General features: G+C 41.5%; 1 long non-coding RNA gene across 1 annotated transcript; it reads left to right on the top strand.

Moving 5' to 3' along the window:
- Positions 1 to 7,239: 7,239 nt before the first annotated feature.
- LOC127492768 (uncharacterized) lies at positions 7,240 to 13,868 on the top strand. The gene is made up of 3 exons (XR_007922520.2): positions 7,240 to 7,386; positions 8,681 to 9,117; positions 12,792 to 13,868. It is a non-coding gene; the product is annotated as an uncharacterized lncRNA (long non-coding RNA).
- The last annotated feature ends 5,619 nt before the right edge of the window (positions 13,869 to 19,487 follow it).

Here is a 19,487-nt window from a genome sequence, read left to right as displayed (position 1 = left end):
TGTGAACTAATTTGTGGCTAGTGTTTAATTTAGATTCTATTGGAAGGCCAATAGAACCTTCCAGTGCCAGGGTTTATAGTGAGACTTTGTGTGTTCAGAGATCAAACTGCTGTAAAACTGATCAATGCTACAAGATGCAATTAATTCTCCATCTTCCTAGTTGTTGCCCTCAAAAAAACAGGACGAAAGTTTGCCTGTCCTTTAACATAATATCATGTGACTCCACCAGCAATACTCAGTTTTTAGTGCTGTTCTCTTTAGTGAGGTCTAATGTTCACATTTCAACTTGATATGCATTTTTCTTCCAACCTTTTTTGCTATTTTCATGCATTCCTTCAAATGTGTCTATTTTACATTTTAAGGTACAGGTCAACATTTACTGATTTATGTAGCTTTTTTTTTTTTAGCATTCTAATGCTTGGTTTTGTGATTCAGTTTCAAAAAAAAGACCCTATTTTGTTTATTGAAATCTAAAACATAGTGAAGTAGACAAAAACTCTAAGAAATAAGAAGCTAAATCAGTGCAACATACATGGGCTTTTAGATTGTTTGCAAGATTTCTCTCCTCATTTTCAGCCTTTGTTTAAAAAAGAACAACAAAAAAAAAACTTGTAGAACTTCTGGGTCTTACCATTACATTGACATTTTTTCATTTTTACCGCTCTTTCAGGGAAAACATTTAGCATTAGATTGTGTTCTGTAGACAGGAAATTCTTCCCTTGACCCTGGTAGTAGTGTTAAACAGGTGAGAGGGTTTGGAAACATTTTTGGGAAATGTGCATTATCATTTAGCTCCATTTCCATGAACTTTCTGAAACCCCTAGGAATATTACAGCCTTTAGGATCATCTTCCAAAAGGCAGGGACAACATACACATGGCCTTAGCAACAAATAGTCCCAAAAGCGTTTTTAAAAGTGTGAAAGTAATGACCTCATCTCCATTTGTGTTTAATTTTGACACCTATAGCCTTGCTATGCTGTCTGATTTCAAAATGATTTTTTTAAAAACAAAATGCTGGTGTGATTATCTATAGAACTACTAAAGATAGTTGCATACCTAAATGTTTGCCAGGGAGCTCATGTATCAGACTATTTACAGATGTTCTCCTAATAGAGTACTCAAAATTCCAAATCATCGTAGACATTCCCAGGAGATATAATTTAGGTACTATTTGACAATTTACCAAGTACAGACCAACTCTTGCTTAAACTAACATGGCTGCATGTTCTTAGCATGTTAAAAACTGTTCAGGAAGGGGAGAGGGAGTGGATAAGGGAAGGGTTGCGGGTTGGAGGGACGTTATGGGGGGGAAGCCATTGTAATCCATATTCTGTACTTTGGAAATTTATATTCATTAAATAAAAGTTAAAAAAAATAAAAAAAGAAAAAAAGAACAAAGGAACTAAACAAAATTTATCTTACAAAATATTATATACCTATTTTATAAATTACCCTTCTGATTTCAGTATGAGAAACTATCCAATGAGAAAGATTTAGAAAACAAGTGTGAGTATAAAACTGATATGTATTTTAAAATATATGCAAAATAACCATAATTTTATATACATGTTTAAATTTTTTCCCACTCAGCATGGTGCGACAGACATCCCTGTTCATATAATTTTTCTGTAGATGTACAAGAAACTCAATTGTAGCTTCAATTTGTGATTACTGATTTAAAGTAAAAGAGAGAGAAATACACACCACATTCATCATTTTAATCCCAGCATGATAAATGATATTAACAATATTGCCCATAGGGTTGGGAAAAATACTATTGAATTTCTGTTTGGTGATGTCTGGTTTTGAGATGTCCGCGGGGTTAACAGATTTCCTTTTGTTGAGGGCTGTGCTTAGTCAGGGGGAAGGTAGAAATAGCCCTGGTTTGACATTTTTCTGCGTAGGTTATTCTTTTAAAATTTGCAGCTGTTCTTACTTTTCCATGGAACAGTGGAGATACTCCTATAGTTACTTCCCACAGGAAATTATTCCCAGGAGAGCGGGCACTTGAGATGAGGAGGATTGGTGCAACTCTTCTCTTAAAGCGCACATGACTCGTTCAAGCAAGACATGAGCTTGGGTGAACCAAGGCAACAAGTTAAAACTGAGTGCTAAAGTCTATACTTTATACGTTTTTAAGTTTGTATCCTTACAAAGGTACATGGCATGGTGAGTTGTTTACTAGCAAAATACAATGGTTTTGGCTACGTTCAGGTGGAGAGAAATAATATATGTGAGTCACATAAATTTGTGGCTTTCTAATAAGAAACTCTCTTGGCTGACTTCTGTAGGCATTTGCAAATTCAAAACCCATGCTTTCTGGCATGATTAAGTTTATTTCCTGAAATGCAAATGATAAGAAAAGAATCTTGGGCTTAAAAGGAGCTAACTTAAAAACTTTGCAAATTTTAGAGTGACATATGTTCAAAATGTCATATGATTGATGGGTGTTTTTGTATTAGAAGGGAATAGCTGTACACCTTTGAGATTAAGAATAGTCCTCAGCGTTAGTCTGGTATTTGGGGTTTTTGTCGTTAGGTGGGGGCTGGATGAGGCGCCCACTGGTCTGGGGAGAGGTTCACAGGGGCCTTGGTGACCCCTGTGTGATGGGAACCACCTGACACCTGAGAAAAGTGAGAATGTTTGCCATTGTCTCTTTGTTCCCATTTGAAGCGAACATAGACACCCATTCAGAATACAGACGTTGCTTGTTGAGCTCTGAGTCCCTTTAAGCGTAGCAGAGGTTTCTCGGTGACATAAAGGGCACGTTCCAGCTACTGCAGTAGGCAAAGAGCATGGATGGTAACTTGAACATCAAGAGGATGGCAATGGGCGTTGGTTGTTGTTAGTGGGGAACACTGATTTCTGCAGAAGTGCTTCCCGAATTGAGTATCAGTTAAAAGAACAGGCTGGCAGGAGAGGCGCTGTGCCTTTAGCTGCCCAGACGTTTTGCTGAGAAGCTGACTGGTCTCAGGTGAACCTGTCTGTTCTAAGTGGCTCTGTTAAACCGGCTGTTTTCACCAACTGTGACACTGTTCAGGAGTCTGGAGGAAAAGGCCTTGCTTGGCCTCGGGCCATGCTTCTATTCTTCTTGCTTAATGTGGAGAGGAAATCTCAGGTGAAACCCCCAGGAGAAAATGCCCTTGTGCATTACAACTTATTTTCCTGGTCTCAGAGAATCTAACATAGATGAGTTTTGGTGTCTTCCTGATTTCGGCGTGTTTGGCCAGCTCCTGGCATGCCAGGGGGCTGCATTAGTTTCTGAATTGAAGCATTTGTGCTGTGACACACAGTTTTCTCCAGGAACAATTTGCCAAGCTGTTTAAAAATCACAAAAGAAGAAAGGGACAGAAAATGTACCATTAAGTCATTCCATGAGATTTACAAAGGCTTTAATGAGTTAGAGATGGATGAAAAAGCCTTTTTTGATTCACTGAAGATATCCATCTGATTAGAAGAGATTTTCATCACCTTATCAACTAATCCAATAAATTGACTACCCATTTCAAAATGACTCCAATTGGATTCATGTCCATCAGAAGGATTTTCTGAAAACCTCAGAGTATTGTATAAAAATGAGAATTATTATCAAATTGCCACTGGGTAAAAAAAAAAAATGTACCAGATCCTGATAAATCTAGAGGATCAGGGAAAAAAATGCCCTGAGCTGAAAGGTTACCACAAATCAAAGTTCAGACTGCACAGTTCTCTTCCAGATTATTGTTTATCAGGAAAAAAAATCCCTACGAGAAAATCAATTTTTGGTAGCTCATATACAACTATTTCATGAGGAACTTGTTTGGTATGTTTCTTGCTAACCCCATACAGACATGAAAAAAAAATGAACGTGGTTTTGTGTATCTGGAAAATATTTTAAAATGCCATACCAATGAGATAGTTAATGCATGGGGCCAGCTAATCAAATTTCCAGTTTTTGGCTGGTGTGTGCCCCAGTCTAACGGAGTAAGATTAATGGAGTGTTAAAAGTCTGTATGAGCTTGTCAGTTTTATGCTGCAAATAGGGTTAATTTCATCCAAATGCAGAAATTTTAAAAATTAATGTGAATAAAATAAAGCTTATATTCATCTTTGCTTTTAAGAAACCTACGTTCGTAGGACCAGGCCTATCCAACTTGCCGGCTAATGGAGAAACCCAGGGAGGAAAGAAAGGCTCTCAGGGAATAGAGCACCATGAGGTCAGCTCCAATGGAGAAATGCCAGACGGTGAAATTTAGAAGCAGATAATTTTACCTATCGGAGCAGCCAAAAGCATTTATTTTGGGCCAGTATCTGATACTACACAGGAAGACAGGCCCCCTTTATCTTTGCTCCAAATCACTTTTTTTTAAACACAGTCTCCCCAGGAAAACTGGGGCGAAGATATTTTGTCCTTTGTGGAATATTTAGGGTAATACGAAGGCATCCTCTTAAGCCATCTCCAGCATTTCCACAGTCTGGCTTTCGTCCATCTATGTGTCTACATAATGCCAAACACTTGGATACTTGGAGACAACCAGATGTCTGACTGCATTCTTAACCTGTCACTCAAATGGTATAGACCCAGGCTGTGACTTTGTGTAGTTTGAACTGGGTGGTAGATGAGTAGGCGAGGGGTGAACAGAATTTCCCCAACACCTTTTTTTATTGCTCTGTACAATTTGTTTCTCTTGAGATCACTTCAGCTTAAATCATGGAGGCATATATTTTTAGACTCCCCCAAAGATGGGAAGTGCTTACACTGCAATCTACATAGTGTTACAACTGCTCAGGATGATGCGGGAGACTGGTGTGAAATGTTTGGGCAGGTGCACCCTGAGGAAAAAGGGCACTAAGACAAAGGGCTGGCTTTATAAGAACACAGTTGATGGGGGCGTGACTTAATGAATGACATCGCTCATCAATTATCTCCCATATTTGGACTAAATACCTTCTCTGCATTGTGCCTTCCTTTCCATACTTTATCATTAGAGAATGACTCATTTTCATTAATGAATGTCATGTTGTGTCATATTTCACCCAAGAGAATGGCTATGAACTAAGCATTGATTCAGGGCCCTGAATCTATGTTAGGCCTACATCCTGAGGTATGGAGGGGGAATGTGAAAGACTGGAAGCCAGGCGCGAGTGAGGGGTCTAGTGATAAGGGGGCAGCGGCAGGGAGGCAGTGAGAGAGCTGCAGACATGACCAGTGCCAACACAGGAAGGCACCTGTACTGACTGCACTCTCACCTCCCCCGGTCCTAGTGGCAATCTCCTTCTCTGTGGGAGTCTGCAGGCCGGGGGCCTTGTCTTACTGTCCCATGGGCATTGTTGCATGCCCAGCACTTTGCCCAGAACCTAGCACATAGTAGACGCTCAGCAAATGTGTTTCAAGAGAATAAATGAACACACACACACACGCACACACACAACTGTGTGGTCTGAAATCTTCTGGGTTGAATTTCAAAGACTCTGGGCTCAGAGGAATTTCAGGAAGTCATGGAGTTCAACTTACCTTCAGCTCGCACTCAAACCACACCAAGAAATAGCTTTCACTAATTTGCTTTTTAAAAATCCCCACATCCTTCCCTCAAAGCAGATTTCAGCATCAATTAAAAATCTATCTTGAACCCTTCCCTTTGTGATTCAAGATCATGTTTCTTCTTAATAGAAGCAAGCCCTGGCATCCTGATCCGTCTTTTAAGTTTTCCAAAAGTTTTCGCATGCATTTTGCGTTTCTCTCCAGAACAAACTGCCCAGGACACACCGGCCGTTTCTAGATTACCTTAATTAATTTCAAAATCTTTACATTTTGGTTTCTCATTTATAAAATGGTGATGGCCTGAACTTTGCCCTCAGCAAATTGCAGGCAGAGAGCAGGTCCTGAACCCTTCTCTCTTGAAATGGAGCCAAACCCAATTTAAGGTACGTAGAGATTCTGGGATTGTCTTGGAGTCAACAGATGCAAGAGCCTTCCGTGCACCTTGCTTTGATAATGGTGCTCCGTACGCGCCACCACCGTGCTTGTTATCTGTGGAGAGCCGTGTAGGCCTGGGCTTTGACAAGTGATCCCCAACTCTTAAACACGCCACGGATTTTCAGTGTTGAGATAGATTTTCTTTCATCACCAGGATTCCAACATATAAAACTTTCTGATAATTTTCTAACCTGGCTGGATTGTGGGATAAACTGTGAGGCTCAACCCTTTCTGAGAATAAACCCAGGACTATCCAGTGGCTTTGTGAGATCATCCTCAGTAGGTACATAACTGTTCACCATTTTTGAAAATGACGAGTTTCAGGGAGATTGTAATGTGAATGTAGGTGAACGAATTCTGGTTTCCTTCCTTCCTTCCTTCCTTCCTTCCTTCCTTCCTTCCTTCCTTCCTTCCTTCCTTCTTTCCTTCCCTCCTTTCTCTCTCTCTCTCTCTTTCTTAAATTTCCCCTGTTACCATGGGCAAATTTTACCTGAAAAGCATATTTGACAATGTAGATTTAGAAATGGTCACACTCTTCACCTTTTAGAAGATTCAAAGATAATTCTCTGAGTTGCCAGAAGATAACTTTATACTCGAGAGACATGGATCCCCTGTACATTATTAAGTTTATATTATTTAACAAAATTAAAGTACCAAAGGGGAATGACTACTCCAGTGATGGGTTTGCTGGTATAACAGGGGGCTACAGGTCTACCTGTGAGTACTGGGCACGCAACTTTCCAGAGAGAAAAACAGCCACAGAGACCTGAGGGAGGCAGATAATACATGGCTACTATGCAGCATGAGCAGATGGCTCATTCCACCAGCTTTAGTTTTTAAAGTTTAATTTATGTATCAGAGGGGAGGGGGGGGCAGGATTCCAACTGCTGAGTCATCGCCTCTGCCTCCCGGAGTTGGCACTAGTGGGAGGCTGGAGTCAGGAGCCACAGCCTGGAATTGAACCCAAGCACGCCAATGTAGGTTGCAGGAATCTTAACTGTTAGGCTAATTGCCTGCCCTCCCGAACCTTGGGCACAGCCCTCAGATGAGTAAGCTAGAAATTGGCCAGCTGCTGTAGGAGTCTCTTATTGGGCTTAAAGCCTTGTTTTCCTTTTCTAGCTCTAAGACAGAGGGTACCTTATGCAGCGTGGGGCATTCCAAGTGGATGCCATTCCTTAACGCTTGGCCCTCAGCCTCCGGAAAGACCAAAGCAGTCTTAGTTAATCATTCTCCTAATTTGCTCCAACCACTGTTGAAGCACTTTTCCTACATGTTCCTATGGTGACAACCCTGAGGGACTGTGCGAGTTCTCTGCTTTGTGAGGAAACGTTGACTTTCAGAGATGTTAAGTAATGGACTCCTAGATGCACACTTGGAAACTTCCAGAGCCAGGACTCAGACCCTGATTTTTCCAGCTTCTGAACCACAGGTTAGGTTTCTTCCATTTGTTTGGAGGGTGGGGGAGCAGCACCAAGGGTTCAAGGTCAGCCAAGCAGAAGCAGTGGTTGCCCCAAGTGGTGTGTGTTCCTCTCAGATGGGGGCTGCCCCCGTCTGCTTAACCTTAGTTATCTTTATAGTCAAAATAAGCAAACAATTCATTTTCCACTTTTCTAGCTTTTATGAGCTAAGTAGTTTAATAGAAGCCCAAAGGCAGTCTTATCTATCCTTGTCTGTTTCATGAGCGGAAAAACTTGAGCTTTGAATTCAGGCAGATCTCGATTGGAAACTTTATCCTGGTTAAGTGACATGAGGCCAGCTACTCTCTCTTTGTAAAGGCCCCTGATTTGTGAGCCATGAGAACCTTCCAGAAAGTTCAATATTTGGCAAACAGTAGTAGCTAAATAAATGATAGTTTTTATTATTATATGTTTAATGCTAATTTGTATTGGTTATAACAGTGTTTTTTTTTTCTTACAAGATTTCTTAAAAGCAGAGTACCCATTATTTACAATAATTATTTATAGGATTTTTTTAAAAAAAGATTTAATTATTTGAAAGGCAGAGTTACAGAGAGAGAGAGGGAGAGAAAGACCTTTCATCCTCCAGTTCACTTCTCAGATGGCCACGAGGCCAGACTGAAACCAGGAGCCAGGATCTTCTTCTAGGTGTCCCATGGGGGTGCAGGGCCCAAACACTTGGGTCATTCTTTGCTGCCTCTCCCACGCCACTTAGCAGAGAGCTGGATCAGAAGTGGAACAGCCAGGACACAAGCTGGTGCCCATATGGGATGCCAGCATCCCAGGCCCATATCGGATGCCACCCCCCCAGGATCAGATAGTTTTAAAAAATATCTTTCCGCCTTGCCCTCTGATTTGTTTGACTATTGAAATCCAGTTAACCCAGAAGGGAGATTCTGTGAAGTGCACTCTGGGAGTTTAATCATTAACACGACTCCTCCTCTTTTCATAAAGGCAATAAACTTGTTGCTTGTGAAATAGTGACAAGGTGACTTGGTAAACTTAAATCATTTACCATATTGGATTACATATTTTGTTAATATTTAAAAATCTTTGAGGAAAGATTTCTGATGACTGCCTCTTACTATAACATGTTTGACCTGTACATCAATTGCTGAATGTCAGCCTTGTGGGTAAAAAAAGATGCAAGTAAAATGACTTACAGACAACAGAAAATTGTCTTGACATAAAAATTGTGTGACTGCTACTACTATAGACATACTGATGTCTCATCATCATCTCTTTTTTTTTTTTTTTTTTTGACAGGCAGAGTGGACAGTGAGAGAGAGACAGAGAGAAAGGTCTTCCTTCCGTTGGTTCACCCTCCAATGGCCGCCGGGGCCGGCACACCGCACTGATCCAAAGGCAGGAGCCAGGTACTTCTCCTGGTCTCCCATGCGGGTGCAGGGCCCAAACACTTGGGCCATCCTCCACTGCACTCCCTGGCCACAGCAGAGAGCTGGCCTGGAAGAGGAGCAACCGGGACAGAATCCGGTGCCCCGACTGGGAGTAGAACCTGGTGTGCTGGCGCCGCAAAGCGGAGGATTAGCCTAGTGAGCTGTGGCGCCAGCCCTCATCATCTCCTTTGTTTCGCTTCTCCTGGCCCAAAAGCCCTGGCTTCCAAGCACATTCTCCAGTGCATAATGATTGCACGCCGTCCCAGCCACAGCTCTCCTGATGGGTACCTGTGCCAAGCACTGGAGGTCAGTAAGGTCGTTTGTCTCCGCTCTTAAAATCTCAGCATTGCAAAGTGTTCTTGTGCTTGCTTGTTAGCGTGCTCGTAAAATGATTTGCTGTTTCAGCAACTTGTAGACCAGTGAGACAGTGATATAAAACCATCAGGTATCACAAAGTAATGTCCTTTTATTAACCGCTGAAATATATCAAGACATCTCATGCAACCTACAATGCCAGATGCTATTATTGGCCTAATGGTTTATTTGTTTGCACTCTCTTGTACTTAGCTCTTTCTATATGCTTACTGTTCCTTTTGTGTAGATTTTTAAAATGTCTGGAGCATCTTAACTTTACGACGTTTATTTTGATACACATATATTTATGGGTACTTGGTCGGTTTTTCAAGTTTCCCATGTAGACATTATTCCATAAAGTTCAGGCTCTCCTGGGGTTATGAACACCTGACTTAGAAGGATCCTGTGTTTGCACTTGTTTGCTGTGGGGCCCTTCAGTCGCCTTGCCCTGAAGATACTGACTCTGTCACCCCCAGCCTGCTTCTGACTTCCAAGAGAAATTGTCTCAGAGGATGCGGTTTTCTTACTGCTTGTATTGAATGTCTCTTTGCTCATTCCAAGTACCTGGGTATACTTTCTGCTTTTGTCCATCTCAGGTCATACTTGACACCATTCTGGGCACTTTCCCCCAGTCTCCTTAATCTATGTCATCATTTTGACTCTTTTCCCCCCATTGTCTTATAATTCTTGCTTAAGGTCTCTGTGAAGTCTCTCTCATCTGCCTTCTCGTCCTTTCCTTCCTTTTGTACTCTGCAATTGTGAGCCCTGAAAAAAAACTGCAATCACAGCCGAAGGGGAGTGGGTGCACCACCATCAGGGAAATATGCGGCCTTCATTTGAGGAAAAGAAATCAGACCTGATGCAGAAAACCTTCAGAGACCTGGAAACTATATTAAATGTGTTTTTCTCCACATTTTTTTCAAGATTCATTTATTTATTTTATTTGAAAGACAGACAGAGAGAGAGAGAGAGAGAGAGAGGTCTTCCATCTGCTGGTTCACTCCCCAAATGGCTGCAATGGCCAGAGCTGGGTCCATCCGAAGCCAGGAGCCAGGAGCTTCTTCCAGGTCTCCCATGCAGGTGCAGGGGTCATCTTCCACTGCTTTTCCAGGCCGTAGCAGAGAGCTGGATTGGATGTAGAGCAGCTGGGACTCGAACTGGCATCCATATGGGATGCTGGCACTGCAGGCAGCAGCTTTCCCTGCTATGTCACAGAGCCAGCTCCTCCCCCCAAAATTTTTAAAACTCTTCATCTATTCCTCTTAACAAACAAAAGCAACTTCTTTTCCTCAAGATCCAGGAGGCTTATTAATTAATTTTTCCCATTGCATTTCATTATTTAATTTATTTCTTTGCTTTGTTCATTTCCCAATAAGTGTAGTATTTCAGGTAAGCATGCTCTTGATAGATTTGTGCAGAGACCCAAGCATTGCCGCCCCGTGTTACCATAGGCAGATGAGTTCGAGGTTGTAAACAGATGGCCTCCTAAGGAAACTCTGGGATCTGAAAGGCTGATCGTTTATTGGTTGGTGCAGATTAAATGATGCTAAACCAGGGTGGCAAACAACGGCAGCATGGTTTCTCCTACGAAGCATGCCGGGTACTTTTAGAAGAATACATTGAAAGGGTTTCTGCCTATATGAGTTGCTGATGACTGGTAAGGAGAGGGATGCCAGAAGTCTCTTTTCCCCCTCATTTGCCCTCATGAACCTACCCTGATTTGGTGCGTAGATATCCCTGGTGCTACTTTGACCATACAGGGGGTTCCCACATGGCAGGCAGCTTCAGGACCTAATAGATCTACCCCATGTGCAGCAGAAAATGTCTACAGAAATTTCTTCACAAAGTTCAGAGGAGGATTGGCCTTTACCCTGATGGCATGAGCGAGGGAAGTACATAGGAGGGTACTTCCACACGCCTGTGGACAATAGAATTAAAAGATGCTATTTTGATGGGAATTCATTTTGAAATCCATGCAGTTTTTTTTCATAATATACGTTTTCCATGACCATTATGAAGACTTCTGGTCTTCCTGTTTGTCATATTAAATTGTCATAATTTTAGTGGCGGGGTAAGTGGGGTGCTGATGTCAGAAGAAAGAAAAGGAGGGGTAGGCCTTGAGCAGAGGTTAAACTATAGATTGGGATGCCTGCTTCACATCAGCAAGAGTGCTTGGGATTGAGTCCTGCCTCTGCTTCTGATCTAGCACCCTGCTAATGCACCTGGAAAGCACCAGAAACGACCCAAGTGCTTGGGTCCCTGCACGCACATAGGAAACCTGCTCAGAATTCCTAGTTCCTGGCTTTGGCTCAGTCCAACCCTGGCTATTGTGGGCATTTAGGGAATGAACCAGCAGATGGAAGATCTCTCTTACTCTGTGTCTCTTCTTCTCTCTCTGCCTTTCAAAAAAAAAGTAAAAAAAAATCTTTAAAAATAAAAGAAAGAAAAGGAAAAACATGGCACAATGTTAAGACTAAGAATCTTGATATTTTATGAGTTCATCTCTCTTAAGTTTCATGCATATGATGATTTCATGTCATTTACCCCAAATTCCTATCAAGTAGATAGGACAAAAATTAATGTTTAGAAACTGAGAGTCAAACGTTTAAATTGTTTCCTGAAGGTCATGTGGTCAGAAGGAGTCAATAGAGGTTGGAATGAATGACAGGTTAGATACATGGAGAGTGCAGTGGAAACTATATCTCAATTATTTGTGAATTGTTTAGTCTCATAAAATGTAACTGAGCTTTGCCGATGACTAAGAAAACCCCGCAGACATTTAAGGTGACTTGTGTTTCTGATAATTAATTCACGAGTCCCACAAAAGCTCTACAAGTCACACTAACGTTGCTTTTAATAATATTTGAAATGCCCGACGTTGGAATGAGATGCAGGCTTCCAAGGTTTGAGACTTAACTTAATCGTAAAACCCAGAAAATTGGAGGTAAATTTAGAGCCCCAAAGATTGGGACATCCTGTGAAGTACTACTTTTATGTCTGGGAAGAAAAGCTATTTTGGGATATAAATGGGTGGAAATCAAACATGATGGAGAACCCTCTTTGCTAAATGTTAAATATTCAGGTCATCTTGATGACCCAGTGCAATTCACAGTAAGACCAAAATGCAGAATGTCTTTTTAGCAGTAGCAATGATAAACAAAAAACATCATTGCAGGTGAACTGAAAAAATACAATTTTTGTAAAGGACTAAATGCTTTTGGTATCAGAAAAAAAAAAAAAAACTTCAGAGGGCAAAAAATGGCATCTTTTGTGAATCTTTCCTAGTGTCTCTTCCGTCTCCTTGATGAATTCCATTATCACAGAAATGACCTTTCCAGTTCATATCTCTTTTGAGGCTAATGCAATCTTTGCCATTCTGTTATAATGAAAGTATTACATGGATAACTATCCAGCATTATCTTCCAGAAGGAGAGCTAATTTGGGAAAGAAATGAAGTACTTTAATATAATATCTGATCTTTCTCATTTTTTTTTTTTATCCTTGTAGAGACCTACTGTCTAGAACTAAGCAAGTTCATGTCCATGGTAAACACACTCGGCTCTCTACCTAATGTAAAACTAATTTTTATGATCACATTCATGGACAGTTGTCTGTTTCCTTTACAGAATAAAGCCTCCGATAAATTCAAAGGCAGAAGTTGCTGAATGTGCTACAGATACCTTTCAGTTAAATTTTCACTCTTGGAGTTGTGAAAACTAAAAATATTAAGATCTGTGGCACACTTCCTAGAGACAATGCGCGTCTGGAACACCTCGTGCCTGCCTCTACCTGTGAGAGCGTGAAACGGCTGGATGTGGCACGAACGCTAATTATATACTCTTGTTAATTGTATATGTCTTTGAAGTGGTGGCAAAGTGTAACTCGGGGGATGGTGGGCGGAGCTGGGAATCAAGAAGAGACGCTTCCTGAGACAGGCCCGAGCGTGTGCGAAGGTGGAAGATTTCGGTGATCTCTGGTGCCTTCCTTCGAGACCCTGGCGCTGGTTTTCAGTCCCTGCTGAAGAAATCGGCGCCTGGGGAATGCAATCAGCGATGACGTCATGACTTGAACCAGGTCACGCGGCTTGAGGTCAAGGCCTGTCACATCCCCTGCCTGGGGTCAATTTAATGGGTGTATTAATCCCTGCTTGTTCTGTACGGTAATAAACTTCTTAATGTAACTCCTCAGAAGAGGTAAAACACTTTGTAAAAATACCTTTACTATTCCACTCCTTATGAGACAATTAGCTGGCAAGCGATTTTAACTGCTATCTTGTGGATGTTGAAATTGAGGCTGCGATTTTAAATAGTTTACCTAGGTCATAGATGAGGTCTACAAAAACGCAAATTAAGCAAAAAATTTGGAAAATGGACAGCAACTGGATTGAACAAGGGCCAATGTAGTCACTCAAACCCATGGTGAATCAGAACTCGTGCCTTTGATTGTTAGTAGGTCTCCAGTGTTGCAGAAATTAGCCGCTGCGTAAATGATCTTTTTAGAATTATTTAAGTGTGAACTTGTCAAAGTTTTCAAAACAATGAAAAGAGTGTAATATCAAAAAAGTAGAGCACAAAAGCCTCATTTTTGCTTCATATAACTGTCAAAGAGTCAGGGTGCCTCTCAGACATTTCTCCAAGCTGCCCTTGTCATGTTAATGTTCTAAGGTTATACTGTTTATTTACAACTTGGCAAACCAGGGCAGTATTGAAAGGTAAATATTTATTTCCCAATTTGCTGTTTTTTCTCTTTTTCATGTGCAGAATATAATTTTGTGCTTTCTACCACTATAGCCTTTCTTTCTTTTCCATCTGTCTGTCTGTCTTTGCATGAGCTTGGGCTCCTACATTTTACTTGCCATTGAGTTTGGTGGCATTAAATGCTAAGCACCCAGCAGCACTCCCTCCGTGCCCCCCTCTAGCACCTGCCTCCCCAGAGAGGCCTCCTTCCTTTGCCCGGATGCTGCAGCTTCGGGCTCTGTAACTCAGCGCCTCCCGCTCAGTCCTCCGGCCCTTAATGTGCTCTTTCATCTCCACGGTCCTTGACACCACACAGACATCCCATGTCGAAATCTCCGTCAGAGTCTCGACTTGTCTGCTAGACTAAACAGAGACGAGGAAACAGGTAATGACAGGATTGAAACATGGTTGGGGGATCTTGGGAGGGAAAAAGAAGGTAAGAAAAAAATATTTGATGAACAACATAGTCACCCAAGCTTGTGGTGTCTCCTCAGAGCTTCCCAATGTTTGGAAGTTTTCCCAAGGCTTGCCCTGGTGAGACAGAAAAGACTTATTAGCTCATTGCGTCTGCTTCTCCACCTGGGCAGGAAAGAGTCTCCCATACGGGGAACATATGGCTTGGTCTTAGATTAGCAGCAAAGAATGTCAGTTGGCAGACAGATGGAGGAGAAGCGGAGGATTGTGTGAGTGTTGCTAGCCTGGACTCCAACAAATGGATTTTTAAAAATCACATCCAGTTAGTTCCGTTATGAAAATAAACACTGGCCAGCCGGAGCAGTGGAAGAAGAGTTAGCATTTATGGAACACACGTTGCAATCTAAGCGTGGGGTTTTACAGATCTTTCTTGCTAGTCCTCGCTGGTCGTTTTCTTGTCTCCATTTTACAGATGAATAAAGTGAGGATCAGAAGTGTGTGGTCATCTTATTCCAGGTCACGCAGCCAAGTCGAGTGGCAGAGCCCAACCCCCCACCCAGGAGTTTCATTTGAAAATCAGTGCTTTTTGGAAGAGGTAAATCAGAGATCGTAAACATGGCTTCATATGTTTCTTAGCTACTTGTTTGATTCTTTGGAACCCAAATAAAAGGAAACGCCCCTTCCTGCTTTCTTCTCTCCCCCTCTTCCACCTTTTCTCCCTCTCCCTTGCCACCCTCTCTTTAATTTTAAAGATTTACTCAATTATTATTTGAAAGGTAGAATGACAGAGAGAAGAGAGGTCTTCCATCTGTTGCTTCACTCCCCCAGTACCTTGCAATAGCTGAGGCTTGGCCAGGCCAAAGCCAGGAGCCAGGAGCCAGGAACTCCATCTAGGTCTCCCTCCTGGATGTTGGAACCCAGGTCCTTAGGCCACCATCTGCTGCCTCCTGAGTGAATTAGCAGGCATCTGAAATGAGATGTGCGCATCCCAAGCAGCAGCTTAACTCACTGTATCACAATGCATCCCACCCCCTTAAATTGTGTTGCTGTAGCTGCTACACCCATTGCTTCATTTAATGAGAATATAGAAGTAGGCTTTGGGGAATGGAAACAAGAAAGAGGACATGGAAAGAAAGCAGGAATGAAAGAATCAGACCTGATAAAAATTCACCATCTCACCCTTTCCCACCTGCTTTTTAAGGAGGGAAGACCGTTACTTCTTGGCTTAGATTGGGAGCTCGTTGGGCAGAATCCAAGGGAGGATGGGGAGTAGATATTGATACCCGAAGAAAAGGAAGGAAGACTGCAGCATTGATTTTCGTAATGAAGGGAGAGAGGCTGATAAGGGGGAGGGTGTAATTGTGAATTCAATTTCTTTTTTCTTTTTCCCTATGTACTTCTGCTACTATGGTCTTTTTGTTTGCATATTTGTTTGTTTGTTTATTTTTTGGGGGGTAGAGAGAGAGAGATACTGCCATCTTCTAGTTCACTCCAAAAATGCTTGCAGCAGGGACATGCTGAAGGCAGGAATCAGGAACTCAATCCAGCTCTCCCATGTGGATAGCAGGGACCCAAGTACTTGAGCCATTAACTGGGTCCACCTAAGAAGGAAGCAGAATGGGATGTGGGCGAACCAAGTGGTGTCTTAACCACGGTGCCAAACAGCCAACCGAGGGTTCATTTTTTTTTTGTCTGTTCAATGTGTTGGTTCAGTTCTGTTCATAATTCACAACTTTGGAGATGAAGTTGTTGGAGTGGTGCTCCAGGAATTGAGGCAGAGAGGGCAGAGCAGAGCACAGCTGCAGGTTATGGGATCTGGGAGACGCGAAGAGAGAGGACAGGAGGGAGTGGGCTGGGGCTGGAGCGGATGAGCTGCATTATTTGGTACTTTCCAGGAGAAGCCAGTGAGGGCTTGTTTAAATCTAGCGCTCAAATACATATCTGTCTCTTTCCCCCTTTCCCTTTCCTTTCCTGCTTTGTTCTTTCCCTGTTATTCCACTGCTACTAGGATTCATTCATTAGTAGGGGCTGCCATTGAGCTTATCATAGGTAGCCTTTTTTTTTTTTTTTTTTTTGACAGATATAGAGTTAGACAGTGAGAGAGAGACAGAGAGAAAGGTCTTCCTTACATTGGTTCACCCCCAAAATGGCTGCTATGGTTGGCGCTATGCCGATCCGAAGCCAGCAGCCAGGTGCTTCCTTCTGGTCTCCCATGCGGGTGCAGGGCCCAAGCACTTGGGCCATCCTCCACTGCCCCCCCAGGCCACAGCAGAGAACTGGACTGGAAGAGGAGCAACCGGGACAGAATCCGGCGCCCACATGGGGTGCCAGTGCTGCAGGCAGAGGATTAACCAAGTGAGCCACGGCGCCGGCCCTCATAGGTACTCTTTAATTATCAGATGCTACCTTTGTGCGTTTTTAGCACTTTCTAGACAAGAAAGAGGACCTGGAACACTTCACCTGCTTTTATTACTCTTCCTACCATCTGCTTTTTATGATGTGGTTGTCAAGAATTTTCATTATCTCTCTATCCTAACCTCCATACCACAGTGTTTTTTATTTTAAACAGTCAAGACTTTATTGAGGTTTACTAACACCTTTACCAACACCTTTTTTTTAATCATCTCTTTTTCTTTCTCTTGTTCCTTGTAGTTTAATATGGTTATCATTTGCTTTCATCCCAAAGATCTCTCTTTGGTATCTCTTGCAGTTAGGACTCATACAGTGAATTTCCTCAGAGATGGTTTGTCTGAAAATTATTTCAGTTCACTTTTACGTCTGAAAGTCTTGCGTTTTGGGTGTAAAACCTGAGTTGGCAGGCATTGTTTTCATCACTTTTAATGGGGTTTTCCATTGCCTTCTGCTGCTCATGGTTTCGCTCTTCTGAGATGATGCCACCATGCTCTCACTGCTTTTATGAGTTTCCCTTGATATTTGCTTTTTATCAGCTTTACTATAGCAGGCCCAGAGATGCCTCATCCTGCTTGTGGTTAGTAGGGTTTCTGGCATCTGTAGCTTGATACTTGCATTAATTTTAAATAATTAATAAGTAATATCACATCAAATGTTATATTTGACCCATTCTCTTTCTCCTCTTCACTTTTGGTATTTCAATTATGAAGAATATGGTCCAGTTTTCTGTTTTATTACCAAGACATTAAAATAGCATGACTGCCTAGAAAAAAAAAGGTGACTTTCTAATTCCTGTCATTGTGGGAATTGCTGCTTAACTTGGAAAAAAATCCTGGGAAAGACGTGCAGCTTTCACGTGCTTACCTGGGAGAGAAACACATGTGTAGGAAAGAGAAAACACTGTAGATGCTCAAGACTCCTCCTGGAAGACTTGAACTACTTCAAAACATGGGAGAAAAAGCAGTCCATATGTGGGTAAAAATCTCACATTTTATAATAAAACAAAACACCATTCTCCACTCCACCTATTAAATTTGTAGCAGTAAGGCTGGAAAGTAATAACTAGTTCCCAGCGTTGCCAAGGACTGTGAAGAGGAAATGGGACTTTTTGGCTATTTATTGATATGACTGTAAATTGGTGCAATCTTTGGAGGCAGTTTGGTAAAATGTGTCCACAGGCTCAGAACCACAGAGGCACTTAGTGTTGTGCATTCTCGCAGGAATTTCTCTTTCAAACATTACCACATACATGTGTAAATAAGAATTTTAATATTATTAGTTATAATAGCAAATATTCAAAACAATATGAATATCCAACTATTGGAGATAGTTGTTTAATTGTGATAGCTGTGGTTTAATTGTGAAACAATCAACTAAAGATGTTTTCATATAATATTTAATATCTAAAAGAAATGATTGTTCTATAATATAAAATGAAAACCTATGTAAGTATTTTTACAGTACTTGTTTTAAAATGCTATATTAATGTACAGAAAGACTAGAAAGAAGGATAATAATCTTTTATTGTGTTTGGGGGAGGAGATACTAGGTAATTTCTATTTTCTTTGAATTTTTCTTTATCTTCACAGTTTTCTACAACGAATATAATCAAATAATATAGTTGTAAAAAATAAAAAAAGGCTGTGTCCCTTCATGCTTTTCTGTATTTTTCATATTTTTTTGTGCCAATGTGGATGTTATCTACTCTTTCATCCTTCAGTTTAGGAAAATTCCTTCTATTATATCTTCTCTGCTAGTAACCCAGTAATTAAATTAATTTTAGTTATTGTGTTTTTCACTTCTAGAATGTCTGTCTGATGATCTTGTGCAGTTTCATATTCTCTATAGAAATTCTCCATCTTTCTATCACTTTTATTCAATCATAATAATTATGGTTGTCTTGAAATTTACATCTGACAATCTCAATCCCTAGATCATTCTCTCTCTCTCTCTCTCTCTCTCTCTCTTTTGTTCTTTTGTGTCTTTGTCTTTTCATGTCTTATTTCCTGGCCTTTCTGGTCATGATATTATTGATGGACAAATATTGTCCAGGACAGATCTTAGAGGGTTCTGGGTTTTGTCTTCTTCCAGAAAAGACTCAATTTTCTTTTGGCAGAGGGTAAATCCCATTGATTCGGGTGGAGCTGGGTTTGGGAGCTTGCCTGATTCTCCATTTCCCTTCCCTATACGGCTCAGCCCTTTGGAGTCCAGTTGGAGAGCCTGACATGATTCCTGCCTTCTTTATGAGCACTGAGCCTTCAGGTTTTATCACCTTAGCTTTGTGAAACTGTCAACATCTACGCTTTGCTTGTGAGCCTCATATTTCTTGCTTTGATGGCCATTTATTAAGATAGAAAGGAATGACTCAGATATGGGCTAGGGAAATTAAGAGTTGATTATGAGGTTGTTAAATTTACAATGTCTATTAGACCAGTAAAAGGAAAGAGTAGGCTTCAACTGAATCTGCATGTCTGGAGTTCAGAAGTGACTTCCAGGGCGCTGTCTGGCTGCAGGTGTCTTTGAAGTTATGGGATTCGCTAAGGTCCTCTGTGAAATGAATAGGGATGGGGAGAAGAAGCGAACACTTAGATCCCAAAATTGAGAAAGTGAGACTGAAATGGAGTTGGTCCTGAAGAAGGAGAAAAATCAAGAAATTGTGTTGCTTTGGAAGCCCATTAAAGAAACTGGTTACATAGGCAAAAGATACACAGCAACACCTACAGCTACTGCTGAAAACCAGGGTAAAGCAAGGAGGAAGAC

This window comes from Oryctolagus cuniculus, chromosome 14, assembly GCF_964237555.1.
Source record: "Oryctolagus cuniculus chromosome 14, mOryCun1.1, whole genome shotgun sequence".
Lineage (NCBI taxonomy): Eukaryota > Metazoa > Chordata > Mammalia > Lagomorpha > Leporidae > Oryctolagus > Oryctolagus cuniculus.
The sequence above is the reverse complement of the archived record's forward strand: the minus strand, read 5'-3'. Positions and strand labels throughout refer to the sequence as shown.